This window comes from Pseudopipra pipra, chromosome 23 (assembly GCF_036250125.1).
Source record: "Pseudopipra pipra isolate bDixPip1 chromosome 23, bDixPip1.hap1, whole genome shotgun sequence".
Taxonomy (NCBI): Eukaryota; Metazoa; Chordata; class Aves; order Passeriformes; family Pipridae; genus Pseudopipra; species Pseudopipra pipra.
In genome coordinates, this window is record NC_087571.1 from 1,897,944 (window position 1) to 1,912,847 (window position 14,904).

The window sequence follows — 14,904 nt, forward strand, 5'->3', positions numbered from 1 at the left end:
GCGATGCTGTTTCCTGCGAGGGGGAGGTTGTTGCAGTGGGTTGTTCCCTCCGGAACCTGCTGGAGGCGCAGCTTTGCTCAGCCAGCCCAAATCCCACTCCGGGGTCTCCGCCGAGCCGTGCAGCCCTAAACCAGCCCCAAGGTTTAGGGGCCGACCCCCTCCTCGCCCCACTACCGCCCCTCCCTGCCCTGTCTCAGGGCAGTGGCTGCCCTCGTTTTCCAGCCTCTCTAATTGCTTTTCGGAGGGACTAACGAGCCCGAGAGCTGCCAGGGGTTGTTAGCGCTGGAGCGAGAGAGGAGAGCCGGGGATTAACCCCATCCCCTCCCCCAAAAAAAGAGCATCCCCCCAAAAAACCCACCCCAGGGTGCAAACCCCTGAGGCATCCCTGCAGTTTCTCCCCCAAAGCTGCGTCGGCGTTTAATTATTGGGGTAAAAAAAAAAAACAACCGCTTGTTTTGCTTGTCTTCCCCCTTTTCTTTGGGTTTTTTAATATCCCTTCCCCCCGGCTTTTTTGTTTTCCTGGTGGGAACCCCCCTTGGGCGAAGCAATTAGCGGCGATTTTTTAATTGCATATTTATATTGCAGCTGGGGAGCGAGACCCCGGCAGCGGGCAAGGGGGAAGCAGGAAGACGCCGCGCTCCCGACCTTGTTTGCTTTTCAGCCGGGATTAAGCGCTTTTAATTGTCCTGGAGATCACAGATTGCGGCCGGGGGGGATAATTAGGCTGAATACAGGGTTTTCTGGTTCATTCCCCCCAGGAATTTATATTTCTAAGGGCATAAAAAAAGTAGAAAAGCTTCGGGAACGCCTCGGGTTGTGGAGGGGCACGAGGCTGGGCACAACGCGTTGCACGAGTGGGTCTCACCGTCACAACAAATTAATTTATCACCTGTTACCTGCTGGAAACGGGATGTTTTGGGGAGTCACAGGTACGTTTCCCCCTCCCCAGGGTGCTTCAGGGGCTGTCGTGCTCCGCCGTGGTCTCGAGCCTTTGCCGGGCTTCGTTATCCCACGCGAGTTTATTTTCAACCCTAATTTTTAGGGGTTTTTGTTTGGTTTTGTTTGTTTGTTCGTTCGTTTGGGTTTTTTTGTTTTGGGTTTTTGTTTTTTTTTTTTAACTCCGTAGAGGGGATTATTTTCCGCTTTCGGGGTCCGGGAGGGGGGGAAATTGGAGGGGGATGAAAGGTCTGTGCTGCGCTGTGGCCGGGTGAGGGGGGGGCTGTGCCGGGAGCGGGGCCCTGAAAGCGCCCTTTGTGCGGCCCCGCCGGGGACCCGGCGCGCTCGGAGGCACCGGAGCGTGGCAAATCCTAAAACCAACAGCACAGCCGGGGCGGGCGGCCGGGGGGCTTCTGCCCCCTCCTCATCCCGAATTCATGGCGCTCCGGCGGGCACGCGGGGGTCCCTCGGCCTCCCCGCGGCATCCCGGGAGCGGGGTTTGGGATGCGCGGTTAGGGATGTGCTGGGGGATGCAGGAGGGGAGGGTTCAGGATCCAGAGCGTAGGGTTTAGGATGTAAGTACAGGATTTGAGGGATGGAGGATTTAGGGTTTAGATAGGGATGTGGGATTTAGGATGGAGATGCAGGGTGAGGGACGGAGAACTTGGGATGCAAATGAGAGACACAGGATTTGGGATGGAGATGCAGGATGGAGGATTTAGGATGTACATGCTGGATGCAGGATTTGGGATGGAGATGCAGGATGGAGGATTTAGGATGTACATGCTGGATGCAGGATTTGGGATGTAGATGCAGGATGGATTTAGGATGTAGATGCTGGATGCAGGATGCAGGATTTGGAATGTGGATGCAGGATTTGGGATGTAGATGCAGGATGGATTTAGGATGTAGATGCAGGATGGAGGATTTAGGATGTAGATGCTGGATACAGGATTTGGGATGTAGGTGGAGGATGGAGGATTTAGGATGTAGATGCTGGATGGAGGATTTGGGATGTAGATGCAGGATGGAGGATTTGGGATGTAGATGCAGGATGGAGGATTTGGGATGTAGATGCAGGATGGAGGATTTAGGATGTAGATGCTGGGTGCAGGATTTAGGATGTCAATGCAGGATAGGTGAACTTAAAATGCAAATATGGGACATAGGATTTGGGATGTGGATGGAGGATAGAGGATTTAGGATGTTGATGGGGGATGCAGGACTTGGGATGTAGATGCAGGATGGAGGATTTCAGATGTTGATGCAGGATGGGTGAAGTTGGGATGCAGATATGGGACAGGATTTAGATGCAGGATGGAGCATTTAGGATGCAGATGGGGACATAGGATTTGAGATATAGATAAAGGATGGAGGATTTAGGATGCAGATGTGGGATGTAGGATTTAGGACAGATGCAGAGTGGGGGATGAAGGATTTAGGATCTAGATGGGGACGTAGGATTTAGGATGTAGATGCAGGATAGAGGATTTAGGATGTAGATGCAGGATGTGGGACAAAGAACTTGGGATGCAAGTGTGGGAATCCAAATAGGATTTGGGATGTAGATGCAGGATTTAGGGTGCAGGATTAAGGATGCAGATGTGGGATGTAGGATGTAGAATGGAGGATTCACAAGATGCAGATGCAGGCTGGAGAGCTTAGGATGCAGATGTGGGAGATAGGAATGGGAATGTAAATGCAGGATGCGGAATAGAGGTTTTGGGATGCAGGTGGGGGACTTAGGGTTTAGGATGTCAATGCAGGACACAGAATGGAGAATCCAGGATGCACATATAGGATGGAGCATTTGGGATTTAAATGGAGATGTAGGATTTAGGATGCAGATGTAGGACACAGGATTTAGGACATAGAGGACAGAGGGGAGAGAGGATTTAGGATGTAGATGCAGGACACAGGGTGAAGGATTCAGGATGCAAATGTGGGACACAGAATTTGGGATGCAGCTGCAGGGTGCCAGATGCAGGACACAACAGAGGGGCTGCAGAAGAAGGATTTAGGCTGCAGATGCATTTAGGATGTGGGATGCAGGATTCAGGATGCAGACACGGGATTTAGGGGGGAAAAAATAGAGCGTTTAGGAAGCAGATAGAGGATTTAGGATGCAGACACAGGTTCCCAGATGCAGGATGGAGGATTTAGGATGTAGATGCAGGTTTCCAGACGCAGGATGCGTGACAGGGATGCAGGATGCAGGAGAGGGGATGCAGATGTGGGATGCAAAACACAGGACATGGGATGATGCAGGATTTGGGATGCAGATACAGAGCATGGGGTACGGGAGCAGAATTTAGGATGCAGAGGTGGGGATACAGGACAGATGAGGAGGGAAATGGAATTTAAGATGCAGAGGAAAGATGCCAGGCACGGGGCATGGGTTGCAGAAGTGGGATTTGGGACGCAGAGGAGGGATGTAAGACACAGGAGGTGGGATGTGGATGCAGGACGTGGAATGCAGCAGTGGGATTCAGGGTGCAGATGCAGATACGGGATGGAGGTGCAGGACAAGGGATGCTCCACCCCCAGAGCACCGCGGCGCAGCGCCAGCTGTGCACAGGGATCTTGCGGCACCCCCGGCGATGGGGAGTGCGTGCAACGAGCCGGGAAATGCAGATTTCTAAGGGAAAATTATCGCTTTCCAGTCCTATACAGGGATTCGCAACTCGTGCCCCATCTGGGAGGCAGAGCCCGGTCGTGTGGCCACATCTGCCCGCCAGATGTGCCGGGGAGGGGAACGGAGCCCCCGCGGATGGGAAACCTCCCCGCCCCCCCACCCCGCGCGGGCCAGGTTGGGAATGCTGCTCTCCCAAATCACACCTGCTCTGGAAAAACGCCTGGATGGGAGCAGGGAGGAGCGGGAAGGAGGGATTGGATGGGACCAACCCGGCCTCGCAAATGATTTTCCCATCAGATAAGCTTTTGTGCTGTGGCTGGGGGAGGGTGGGGATGAGGCACAGCCAGGGTGCAGCTCCAGGGGGCACAGCCCAGTATAGCCCAGTATGGACCAGTAAGGACCCTGGGCCCTGGGACACAAGGGCCTGGGAGGGGTGGGGGTCCCTGGTGAGGCCGCTCAGACCATCAGGGTTTGTTGGTGCCCTCGGGGTCCTGGCAGCAGGACAGGGATGTGGATGGGAGGTGGGATGAAGATGTGGGATGAAGATGTGGGATGCAGGAGGTTGGAATGGAAATGTTGGGTGCAGGAGATAGGATGAAGATGTGGGATGGAGATGCAGGATGCAGGAGGCTGAATGGAGATGTGGGATGCAGGAGGTGGGATGGAAATGCAAGATGGAGATGTGGGATGCAGGAGGTGGGATGGAGATGTGGGATGCAGGAGGTTGGATGGAGATGTGGGATGCAGGAGGTGGGATGGAGATGTGAGATGCAGGATCTGGGAAGGGGATGCAGGATGCAAATGCAGGGTTTGGGTTGCAGGCTCGGGACATGGGATGGTGCAAGGTGCAGGTTTAGGAGGGGGAGGCAGGATGTGGGTGGAGATGGAGGACGTGGGATGAAGGGTGTGGATGCAGGACATGATGCAGCTGCAGGATTTGGGATGCAGATGTGGCATGCAAGAATTGGGATGCACATGCAGGATGCAAGTAGTGGGATGCACAGGCCAGGACGTGAGATGAAGGGTCAGATACAGGACACGGGGGGCAGGGCTCAGGGTGCAGGTGAAGGATTTGGGATGCAGGATGAAGCTGCAGGATGCAGATCCGTGGGATGGGCATGGGATACAGGTGTAGGATGCAGATGTGAGATGCAAAAGTAGGATGCACTGGAGGGTGCAGACTGGGGATATGAGAAGTGGAGTGAAGAATCCAGGGTGCACATGTGGGATGAGATGGCAACGTGGGGTGCCAGATACGGACGTGGGGTGCAGGAGGCAGATGGGGGGTGCAGGAGGCAGATGTGGGATGCAGGATGGAGATGTGGGGTGCCAATGCATCCCCAGGATGGTGATCCACCACTTTGAGCAGAGAAAAATGTCAGAGGCATTTCCCATCTGTTTTTTAAGGGGCAAATTTGGAATTTTCCCCCTAGCATCAGCTTTTTGGGGTCTGGAAATCCAACAGGTTTCCAGAAGCACTTTTATTTTTTGAACTACCCCCATCAGCTTTAGGTCTCCAGGACAGAAATATGCATTTGAGAAAAAAACCCTTAAGCTGGAGAAATTCCATCCAAAAACACCCAAATCCAGCATTTCCCTTTGCAAATCGGTGTCTCCCTCCTTTCTGCACAGCATTTCCCACTGTGAAGGTGCCCCAGGGGCTGGATTTGTTGGATTTTTAACTCGGGAGATGTTTTAGCTCTCGCAAAAGCATCGCAGCAGCCTCGGGAATGCCGCCACATTAATAAAAGCAAAAATGCAGAGGAGTCTGTTAAGGAAACTCCTGCAAAAATCCCTTCCAGAAACATCGTGGGCAACGCCGGCTCTCAGTTTGGGCTTTTTTCCCCCTTTTATTTCGTTGGGAAAATGAGTTTTGCAGGTCGTTGAGTGCCCCGAGGATGGTGCAAGGTGGGTTTTTGCAGCGGGTTTGGCCCCTGGATCCTCCTGTATCAGTGTTGGGGAGAGAGACTGCGGGGAAAAACCTGGAATTTACAGCTTAAACCTGGAATTTGCAGGTTAAAAGCTACAAATATCCCCCTAAATCGGGGGATTGGCACCGTGGATGCAGCCTGGCAGTGATGCCAGGGACACGGGTGAGGCCCCAGCGGTGCCTCTTGCCTGGCAGGCAGGAGAGGGAGAAAAATGCTTTAAAAAGTTAAAAAATAAAAAAGCTCCAAAGCAGGAGGCTGAGGTCATTTTCTTGGCGAGGAAGTCGGCTCCTTCCAAATGCCTCCGGGTCGGGTTTAATATCAGCAGAAACATTCTTGGGCAGGGTGGGGAGAAAGCGCTGCTCTCACCATCAAGAGCAGACCCTCAACCCCCAAAACACCCTAAAAACCCCTCAAAACACAACCATCCCCCCCCAAAATAAGCCCCCAAATCCCCCAGACTGCTGCTTTGCAATGCCCAGGCATGGAGTAACTGAGCACTGGGGTAAGAGAAGTGTGAAACCAGCTCATGGAAGAGGGAAAGACTCCCTCCTGGGAGTGGAGAATTGTGTCTCTAAGTGGGTTTTGAGCATCATTTGGCCCCTGCTGGGGTTTTTGGGATGTGGAGAGGAGGAAAGCAAGGGAATCTGGCAGGGAAAATGCCATTTTCCCCATTGTCCTGGAGGGTTTTATTGTCACTTCATTCCCTTGACTGAGCATCGTCTTGCCTGGCTCAGAACCCACCAACAACCCCCTTGGGCAAAGGGACCTGGGTGCAAGGAATATCCTGCTGGAAAATGCATCAAAAAGGAGGGAAAAAGATTAGATTGTATCTACCTTGCTCTGCTCAGAGGGCTGAGCAGCTCAGGGACATGTCAGTGTCTGGTATAAGCCTTCGGCTGCCCTGTGGAGCTGTTGTGGCTTTTCCAGGGATTCTCCACATTAAGAGGGGTGGTTTGGCTAAACCTCACCAAAACCCAAACCAGAGCTCAGGGGGAGGAGGAGGTGGGAGATGTAGGGAAAGGTTATTAAAAAAATAGGGGAAAACTCTAAAAAACAGGAGCAGAAGGGGGGAAAGGAGTTTGGGACTGCAGCAGGGCAGGGATGTGGCATTGGCAGGGATGCTGCAGGAAGCAGGGATGTGGTGGGAAACAGGGATGCTGCACCTCACTAGGGATGTGCATCCCACCAAAATCGTCAGATAAAACAATTCCCCAGGAGAATTGGCAGGATAAGCAGCATCAGCAGGGCTCTGAGCCTGCTGTGAGGGAGGCTGTGAGGCGATGCTTTGGCTGGGAAGGGGATTTTTCCTCCAGGCTTGCACATTCCTCCCGTCAGCAGTATTTACACGACGGCACCAGGAGAAATCCCAGGTCAGCCAGACCATCTCCCACCAGGTATCGCCCAGTGCCACCACCCCACAGCCCCTTGCTCCTTCATCCTAGGTTTTTCTCCCTGATCCATCTGCACCCCATAGTTCCAATCCCCCCGTGCAAAAGTTCTGCTCCAGACTCCCAGAGTGGTCCCTTCCAAAATTATCCCCATCCTAGTACCCACAGGTTCCCCTTCAGCCTTTTATGGGGCCAGGGTTGCTGTGGGGATGCTCCTGGGTGCTGGATTTGGGAGGGATTCCATGGGGTTGCTCCATCTCCAGGCAGTGCTGGAAAGACCCAGGAGCAAGGTCTTCTCCTGGTACAGGCACTGGGAAGAACTGCAGTGTGCAGGTATTTGCAGGAATGTGGGGATGCAGCACACAGGGATGCTGGCAATGCACAGGGATGTTTGTGGGATACAGGGATGCAGCACACAGGGATGTTTATGGGATGCAGGGAGGCAGCACACAGGGATGTTTATGGGATGCAGGGAGGCAGCACACAGGGATGTTTGTGGGATGCAGGGATGCAGCATGCAGGGATGTTTGTGGGATGCAGGGAGGCAGCACACAGGGATGTTTGTGGATGCAGGGATGCAGCACACAGGAATGCCTGTGGGATGCAGGGATGCTGGCAATGCACAGGGATGTTTGTGGATGCAGGGATGCAGCACACAGGGATGTTTATGGGATGCAGGGAGGCAGCACACAGGGATGCTGGCAATGCACAGGGATGTTTGCAGGATGCAGAGATGCAACACACAGGAACGCAGCACACAGGGATGTTGGCAATGCACAGGCATGTTTGCAGGATCCAAGGCTGTTTGCAGCAGCATGCAGGGATGTTTGCAGCCCACGGGAACGTTCAGAGCATGTGGGATGCCAGGGATATTGGCAGTGCCCGGGGCTGTTCGTGGCGCTCTGCAGTAACCAGGAAAACACCTGCAGCAGCTTTCCAGGCTTTCCATGCCTCAGTTCCCCCTTCCTCGGGAGCGAGGGCCGCGTGTCTGCTCCGGGCTCAGCCCCTCGGGGAGACCTGGCCGTGCCGCGGGAGCCGGGCTGGCGGCTCCGCGCTCGGCGCTTGGCGGGCGGCCAGGGCGGCGCTGGGGGCCCGCTGCTCGCCAGATGCGATAAGGAAAGGTTTGGATGGGGCTGGGAAGGAAAAAAAAAAAAAAAAAAAAAGAAAGGAAAAGAGGAGCGGGGCGGGGGGTGGGGGAAGAGAAAAAAAGGGAAAATAAAAAAGCAAAAGCAAAGCAAATTCCTTGGCAAATCAAAGCGAAATTCTCTCGCGCGCGCAGCCTTGCGTCCAGCCATCGGTCTTGATAAGGGGCTCCGGGGAGGAGGAGGAGGAGGAGGAGGAGGTGAGGCGACACAGGGGACCCGACAGCAATCGCTCTTCATGGCAAAAACCCCATCAGATTTCCCAGTGCCAGGTCACAAGCGGGCAGGGAGCCCACGTGCCTCAGTTTCCCCCACCCTGTGCGTGCAGGGGTGGGGGAGAGGGGCTCAAACTGCCTTGGAGGGGTTAAACGGGGAGATTTTCTGCCGGGTTTTATCCAAAACATATGTTTTCGCCACTATTCGAGTTATCTGGGATATTTCCTGCGTGTTTGCTCCTATGGCAACCGGCCCAGCATGAAAGACCTATTTACTGGGCCCGGGGATAAGGAGCAGCCATATGGTGTCAATTTTGAAGGCGCTCCATCCCCTCCACCCGTCTGCTGTTCTCCCTCCACCACGGCCTTGGCCCCTCCAGAGGAGTCCACGGCGAGCAGGGTCCAGTGGGGTCGGGGATGGGCTCTGTCAGCAAGGGGAGGTGGTGGGTTGGGTTTGGGGAGCTCAGAGAAGGTGGTGATGGGCTGCAGCGGTGGCCTGAGATCCTTCAGGATCCTTCAGAAGATAGGGATGCACTGAAGGTACCTTCAGGATCCTCCTGAGATCCTTCAGGAGGTAGGGATGGAGTGAAGGTACCTGCAGAATCAGTCTGAGGTCCTTCAGGAGATAGGGATGGAGACAAGGGATCTACAACACTGATCTGGGATTCGTCAGGAAGATGAGGTTGGGGACAAGGTACCTGCAACACTGAGGTCTGTCCAGGAGAGAAGGCTGAGGACAAGCTGCCTGCATCATGGGCCAGAGGTGTGTTCAGAAAACAGGGCTGGAGACCTGCAGTGTCATCCTGAGGCCCATCCAGCAGACCAGGCTGGAGACAACCTACAGCAAGGCTCACTCCAGCTTGTCCTGGGGCAGAGAGGTGCCGGGGAGGTCCCATGGGCCATGGAGACTTCTCATCACCCCAGAACCCACTGCAGGGGTGCAGGGAGGTCTGTCCCACCCTCAGTAGGTCCAGGTTCCTCACAGAGGTAACCCCAGTGCCCTGAGAAACCCAACAAACACTGCACAGGGACATTTCTTTGCTCCTTCCTAAAGGCTGGGGCAATTTTGGACCCGGTGCCCAATGGAGTTAAATGACCAAAATACAGGGAAATGGGGCAAAACTGCCCTCTAGTCTGCTGCAAAAAAAAAAAAATTAAAGAAAAAAGAATACTTTCTAATAATTCTAATTTTCTTTTGTTGCCACTGGGCATTTGCTGCAGGGGAGATGATAAAGCTGGGCAGGACCAGGCATGGCATGGGACAGGGGATTTTGGGAATGATTCACTCCCAAAGCCTCCCACAGAGGTATTTCAGATGCAAAACAAAAACAAGTGAAAAAAACACAAAAAAACCCCCCAAACCAAAACAAACAAACAAACAAAAAACAAAACAAAACAACCAACCAACCAACAAACAAAACAAACAAAAAAAAATACCAACCAGCCAGGTTTGTTTTTTAAGAAAAAAAGAAGTTTTACAAAAGTGACCCTTCCCACCAACCTCACCATTTTTCTTTTTATTAAGGGAAAAAAGAAAAGGCTTTCAGCCAAAGTAAACATTTGCAATGAAAGCGCGTGTTTGGGTCAAAAAACCACTTTTCACTGGGGGAGAAAATAAACCAACAAAAAGAAAACCCTGTCCAACGCATGAAGTGATGAGTTGGCAGAGATCACAGGGAGACAGAGCTTCTTTGGAGCCAACATCTCTCCTTCTTCTCCTCTACCTCCTCCTTTTTTTCCTCCATCTCCTCCTCCTTCCCCCTTCTCCTCCTCCTTTCCTTTCCTTCTGTTGTCTCATCTTTTCTCTCCTCATCATTTTCATCTTGTCTTGCCTCTTTCCATCTCTTCATCTTCTCTTTCCAGGTGATGTGTTTCCACACATGCTCCACCTCGACACCCTTCCAGCCCTCGTGCCCCGTTCCTGCTCTGTGCCTCAGTTTACCCACTCAACACACACGAGCAGCTCCAGCAGCTGATCCCACCCAATGTCATCTCCAGGGTACCAGGCTGGGACCTGCTGTCCCCTGCCCAAAAAGGACCCACAAACCTTCCCCTGACAGAGATCACTGGGTGTTGATGGGCAATGGGGGCCTGGCTGGGAGACATGGGGACTGGGACAAGGGATATGGGACTGGGACAAGGGATGTGGGACTGGGATAAGGGACATGGGAGTGGGATAAGGGACATGGGAGTGTGACAAGGCACCTGCTGGGGACTGGGCTGGGTTGATGGGACCAGGGCAAGGTCATGGGGAGTGGGATAGGGTGACAGGGACAGGGACAGATGATGGGAACTGGGATGAGAAATCTGATGGGGACTGGGATGGGGTGATGGGACCTCTCACTCATGCCAGGTGACTATTAACTGGCATGAGGCACCTGCTGGGAACAGGATGATGGGAACCAGGACAAGGAACATATTGAGGATGTGGGAACTGGAATGAGGTACCTGCTGGGAACAGGATAATGGGGGCCAGGACGAGGTACCTGGCGGGGACAAAGCAAAGGAACCAGGACAAGGAACCCAGTGGAGCCCAGCATGGGGTGACAGTGACCACCCCATGGTGAATCATAGAATCAGAGAATCAACTGGGTTGGAAAAGACCTCCAAGATCACCAAGTCCAACTCTTGATCCAACCTCGCCGTTGTTCCCAGCCCATGGCACTGATGCCACATCCAGTCTCACCTTAAACACCTCCAGGGATGGTGACTCCACCCCCTCCCTGGGCAGCCCATTCCAATGGCTGAGCACTCTCTCTGGAAAGAATTTCTTCCTGATATCCAACCTAAACCTCCCCTGGCACAGCTGAACACCCAGCCCTCTTGTCCTACTGCTGGTTCCTGGGAGCAGAGACCAACCCCCTCCTGGCTCCCCCCTCCTGTCAGGGAGTTGCAGAGAGTCAGGAGGTCTCCCCTGAACCTCCTCTTCTCCAGGCTGAGCCCCCCCAGCTCCCCCAGCCTCTCCTCACAGCACTTGTGCTCCAGTCCCTTCCCCAGCTCTGTTCCCTTCCCTGTACCTGCTCCAGCCCCTCCATGTCCTTCCTGAGCTGAGGGCCCAGAGCTGGACACAGCACTCCAGGGGTGGCCTCACCAGCGCTCAGTCCAGGGGAACATCTCCCACCCTCATCCCCTCCACCCTGGCCCCGAGCTCGGCACCCAGCCCCGCAGTGGTGGGGTGAGGACGGGAGTCCCCACCTCGCTCATCCCCAAACCGCGGCGGGGCCGGGCGGCTCCCGCGGGGTTGGGAGCGCCGAGGGCCGGAGCGCCGGGAGCTGCCGGCTCAATGCCGGGGCCTCGCTCCCACGAGCGGATGAAAGGCTCCCTGTCCAAACGGCATTAGACGCGCTGCGAAGGCTCATTCCCGATCGGTCACGCTCCGAGGCGCAGCTGCAAAACCCCCTCCGGGAGCCCGGGATGCTCCGGGGGCTTTGTTCGGAGCAGCCCCGCTTCCTGGGGAACCGTGACAAGACGATGGGATTACGGGGCAGGAGAAATAAAATAAAATAAAAATCAACCTCGGCTTGGGCCGCGCTGGCTGGGCGGAAAAACAAAGGGGATCCTCGAATTCCCCCGTGCTCCTGCCGGGAATGATGGCCCCTCTGGGCTTGGGGAAGGGGCACAGAAAGGGCTTGAGGGTCCCCAAGGAGGGAGGATGGATTTTTGGTGGTGTTCTTCCCCAGTTTCTGCTCCCAAATCCTAGCACGGAGTGAGCAAGGAAAAGGAGAAAAAACAAGGAAGTAGACTTGACGAGGAGGGAAAACCTTGTGGGGAAGGAAACTTCAAAAGGAGGAAAACCTTGAAAGGAGGTAAAGCCTTGCAAGGAAGGAAACCTCCAAGGAGCAAAATCTTGCAAGGAGGAAAACTTTACATGGAAGAAAAACTTTGGATGCAGGAAAATCTCGCAAAGAAGGAAAACCTTGCAAGGAGATCAAACCTTGCAAGGAGGAAAGCCTTGGGCAAGGAAGGAAATCTTGCAAGGAGGAAAGTACTTGAAGGGGGAAAACCTTGCAAGGAAGTAAAACCTTGCAAGCAGGAGAAATCTTGTGAAGAAGGAAACCTTGCATAGAGGAAATCCTTCCAAGGAAGGAAACCTCCCCAGGAGGAAAACCTTTCATGGAGGAAAAATTGCAGACATAAGAAAAACCTCATATGGAGGAAAATCTTACAAGGAGGAAAACCTTTGATAAGGAAGGAAATCCTACAAGGAGGAAAACCTTGGGAGGAGAAAAACCATGCAAGGAAACAATGCCTTGCAAAGCAGGAAAAGCCATGCCAGGAAATACTGCATGGAGGAAAACCTTGCAAGGAAGGAAACCCTGTGAGGAAGGAAATGCTGCAAGGAGGAAAAACCTGGAAGGAGGAAAACCTTCCAAGGAAGGAAACCTCTCAAGGAGGAGATTCTTGGAAGGAGGAAGGGAGCAGGTTGAAGGGAGTGGTTCTGCACCTTCCTCCCCCCGGCACAAAGCCCGGCACGGTTTGGCCGAGGTTAATTGGGTTAGCACGGCTAAAGGGCGTAGCTTGTCCAGGCGCCTGCTCCCTAATGAGCATCTCATTTGAATCTATGCAAAATAGCAGGGAGCATGGAGACATGCTAATTAAAGCGATTGCTGTTCGCTAATTAAGCAGCAATTCCCCTGCCTGAGAGGGTATTCTCATGCAAATAGCGCCCGAGGAGGGGGAAAATCGCCCCAAAAACTGTGCAGGGAGGAATCTCAATTTGGCACCACCCCACGTCTGTGGAGCACCTTTGTTATAACCCTCATTTTGAGTATTTTTACCCCCAAAAAGCAGACTTGGTCTTTACTGTGTTGCGAGTGATCTTCAAGCCCTCGGCCTTTCCAGTGGCTGCCACAAATCAAGTGATTTAATGCCCGGGCTGAGCCATCCCCGATTTTGATTCATTTTGGGGCGTTTTCTTCAGATTACGAGATTTCTAATCCGCCAAGGATTTTTCTACTCTTCGTTTTCTTTTTTTTTTTTACCCTTTTACACTTGTGGAAATAATGACGTCCTACAGGAAACCTCCTGAGGGATAAAATTAGGGCTGGTAAACACAGGGTAGTGCAGTGTATTGGTCTTGCAGGTTTGTCCGAAAACCAAGAGATTTTGTTCCAAGTCTGTTTCTCTTTTTTTCCTAAACCTATTTCTCCTTTATTTTTAAACACAGGAACTGTATTTCTTTGCAGCCTGCTCCGTGTGTCGCTGAAGCCTTTCCAGGCAAAACCCTCCTCAGGATAAATCCCTTTCCAGTCACCGTGTGTGGATGCGACCAAAATATAGCAAATTCTCCCCTCTCCCCCCCCCAAAAAAAAGGCATGTTGGTCATATTTTGGGTGTATTTTGAGCCTTTTGGAAGGCCCACATGCACGGGTGTGTGCTTGCACAGCTCTGTGGGTGCAGAGCTGCCAGGGGCTCAGTGATCCAAGGGAAATTTTCCTCCAGAAGCCATTTGCTTCACCTTGGGCTCTTGGGCTTTGCTGGACACCTGTGGAGCACCCTGAGGTTCCTTCTCTCCACATTTCCTGTCCCAACCTCCGTGTTCTCTGTGTCTGTGGAAATGTCTTGCTTAAAACTTAGGGAATTGGGGCTTGGAGCAACACGGTCTAGTGGGAGGTGTCCCTGCACACGGCAGAGGGGTTGGACCTGGACAGTCTTTCCAGTCCCTTCCAACCCAAACCATTCCGGGATTCCACGATGGAGACACCCGCTTTTGATGGGATGATCTCCACCACCGTGGAAAAAACAGCTCCTGTTTTCCACCTGAATCCCGCTCAGCTGACCAGGAGCCGTGTCAGCGACCTCCCTTTATCCCAGGGCTGGGTGGGCCCACGGTCGCAGGGCTGCAGAGGTGCAGGTCCCGCAGATGCAGTGCCTGCAGGGGACACAGCTGTGGGGTGCGGGGCGGCGTGGGCTCCTGCTCCCGGGGGTGTCTGGAGCACGCATTCCCTGTCCTGCGTGGTCCCAGTCCTGGTTTGTTCGGGTGCCCGATCCTGCTGTGCCCGGTCCCGTTTGTTCGTGTGCCCTGTCCCGCCTGTTCCCTGTTTGTTCACGTGCCCTGTCCCGCGTGTTCCCGATCCTGCGTGTCCCCGGTCCCAGTTTGCTCGGGTGCTCCGTCCCGCGTGTTCCCGATCCCGCGTGTCCCCGGTGCCGGCGCAGGGACCCCTCGGCGCCCCGCGCGCACGTGCAACCCCCCCCCGCCCCGCTCCCCTTAAAGGGCCCGCACCGCCGCTCCCGCCGCCCGCTCCCCCCCCCTCCGCAGCGCGGTGGGCCCGCCCGCCGGAGCACCCGCGCTCGCTCCCCCCCCTCCGCCCGGCGGTGGTTCGCTCCGCGGGGCGGGGCGCGGCGGCGGCTCCGCCCCCGACACGGGGCGCCGGTGGGAGCGGGGCGGGGAGGGCGGCGGGGCGGGGGGGGAGATAAGCGGCGCCGGGCGGCCGGGCGGCGCTGGATGGAGGCTCCCGCCCGCCGGGACGCCCGCCCCAGCCTGGAATGTCCTGGCGAGCCGCCGCCGCCGGCGAGCGGGACCGGCACCGGCACCAGCAGGACCGGGACCAGGGAGGGGGCGCGGCGCAGAGGTAACGAGCGCGCGCGCTTCCCGCCGCCGGCGCGCGAGTGATGGGGGGGGGGGAAGGCTCCCGGGAATCCGTGCGGGGCTCCCGG

The 14,904-nt window shown here is 54.7% G+C and overlaps 1 protein-coding gene across 1 annotated transcript in view; it reads left to right on the plus strand.

Annotated features, from left to right (window-relative positions):
* Positions 1-14,624: 14,624 nt before the first annotated feature.
* CDON (cell adhesion associated, oncogene regulated) overlaps positions 14,625-14,904 on the plus strand; it is a 55,789-nt gene continuing 55,509 nt past the window's right edge. Inside the window, exon 1 of the mRNA XM_064634421.1 lies at positions 14,625-14,819. The gene's annotated coding sequence lies outside the window, so the exon portion shown is untranslated. The remainder of the gene's footprint in view (positions 14,820-14,904) is intronic.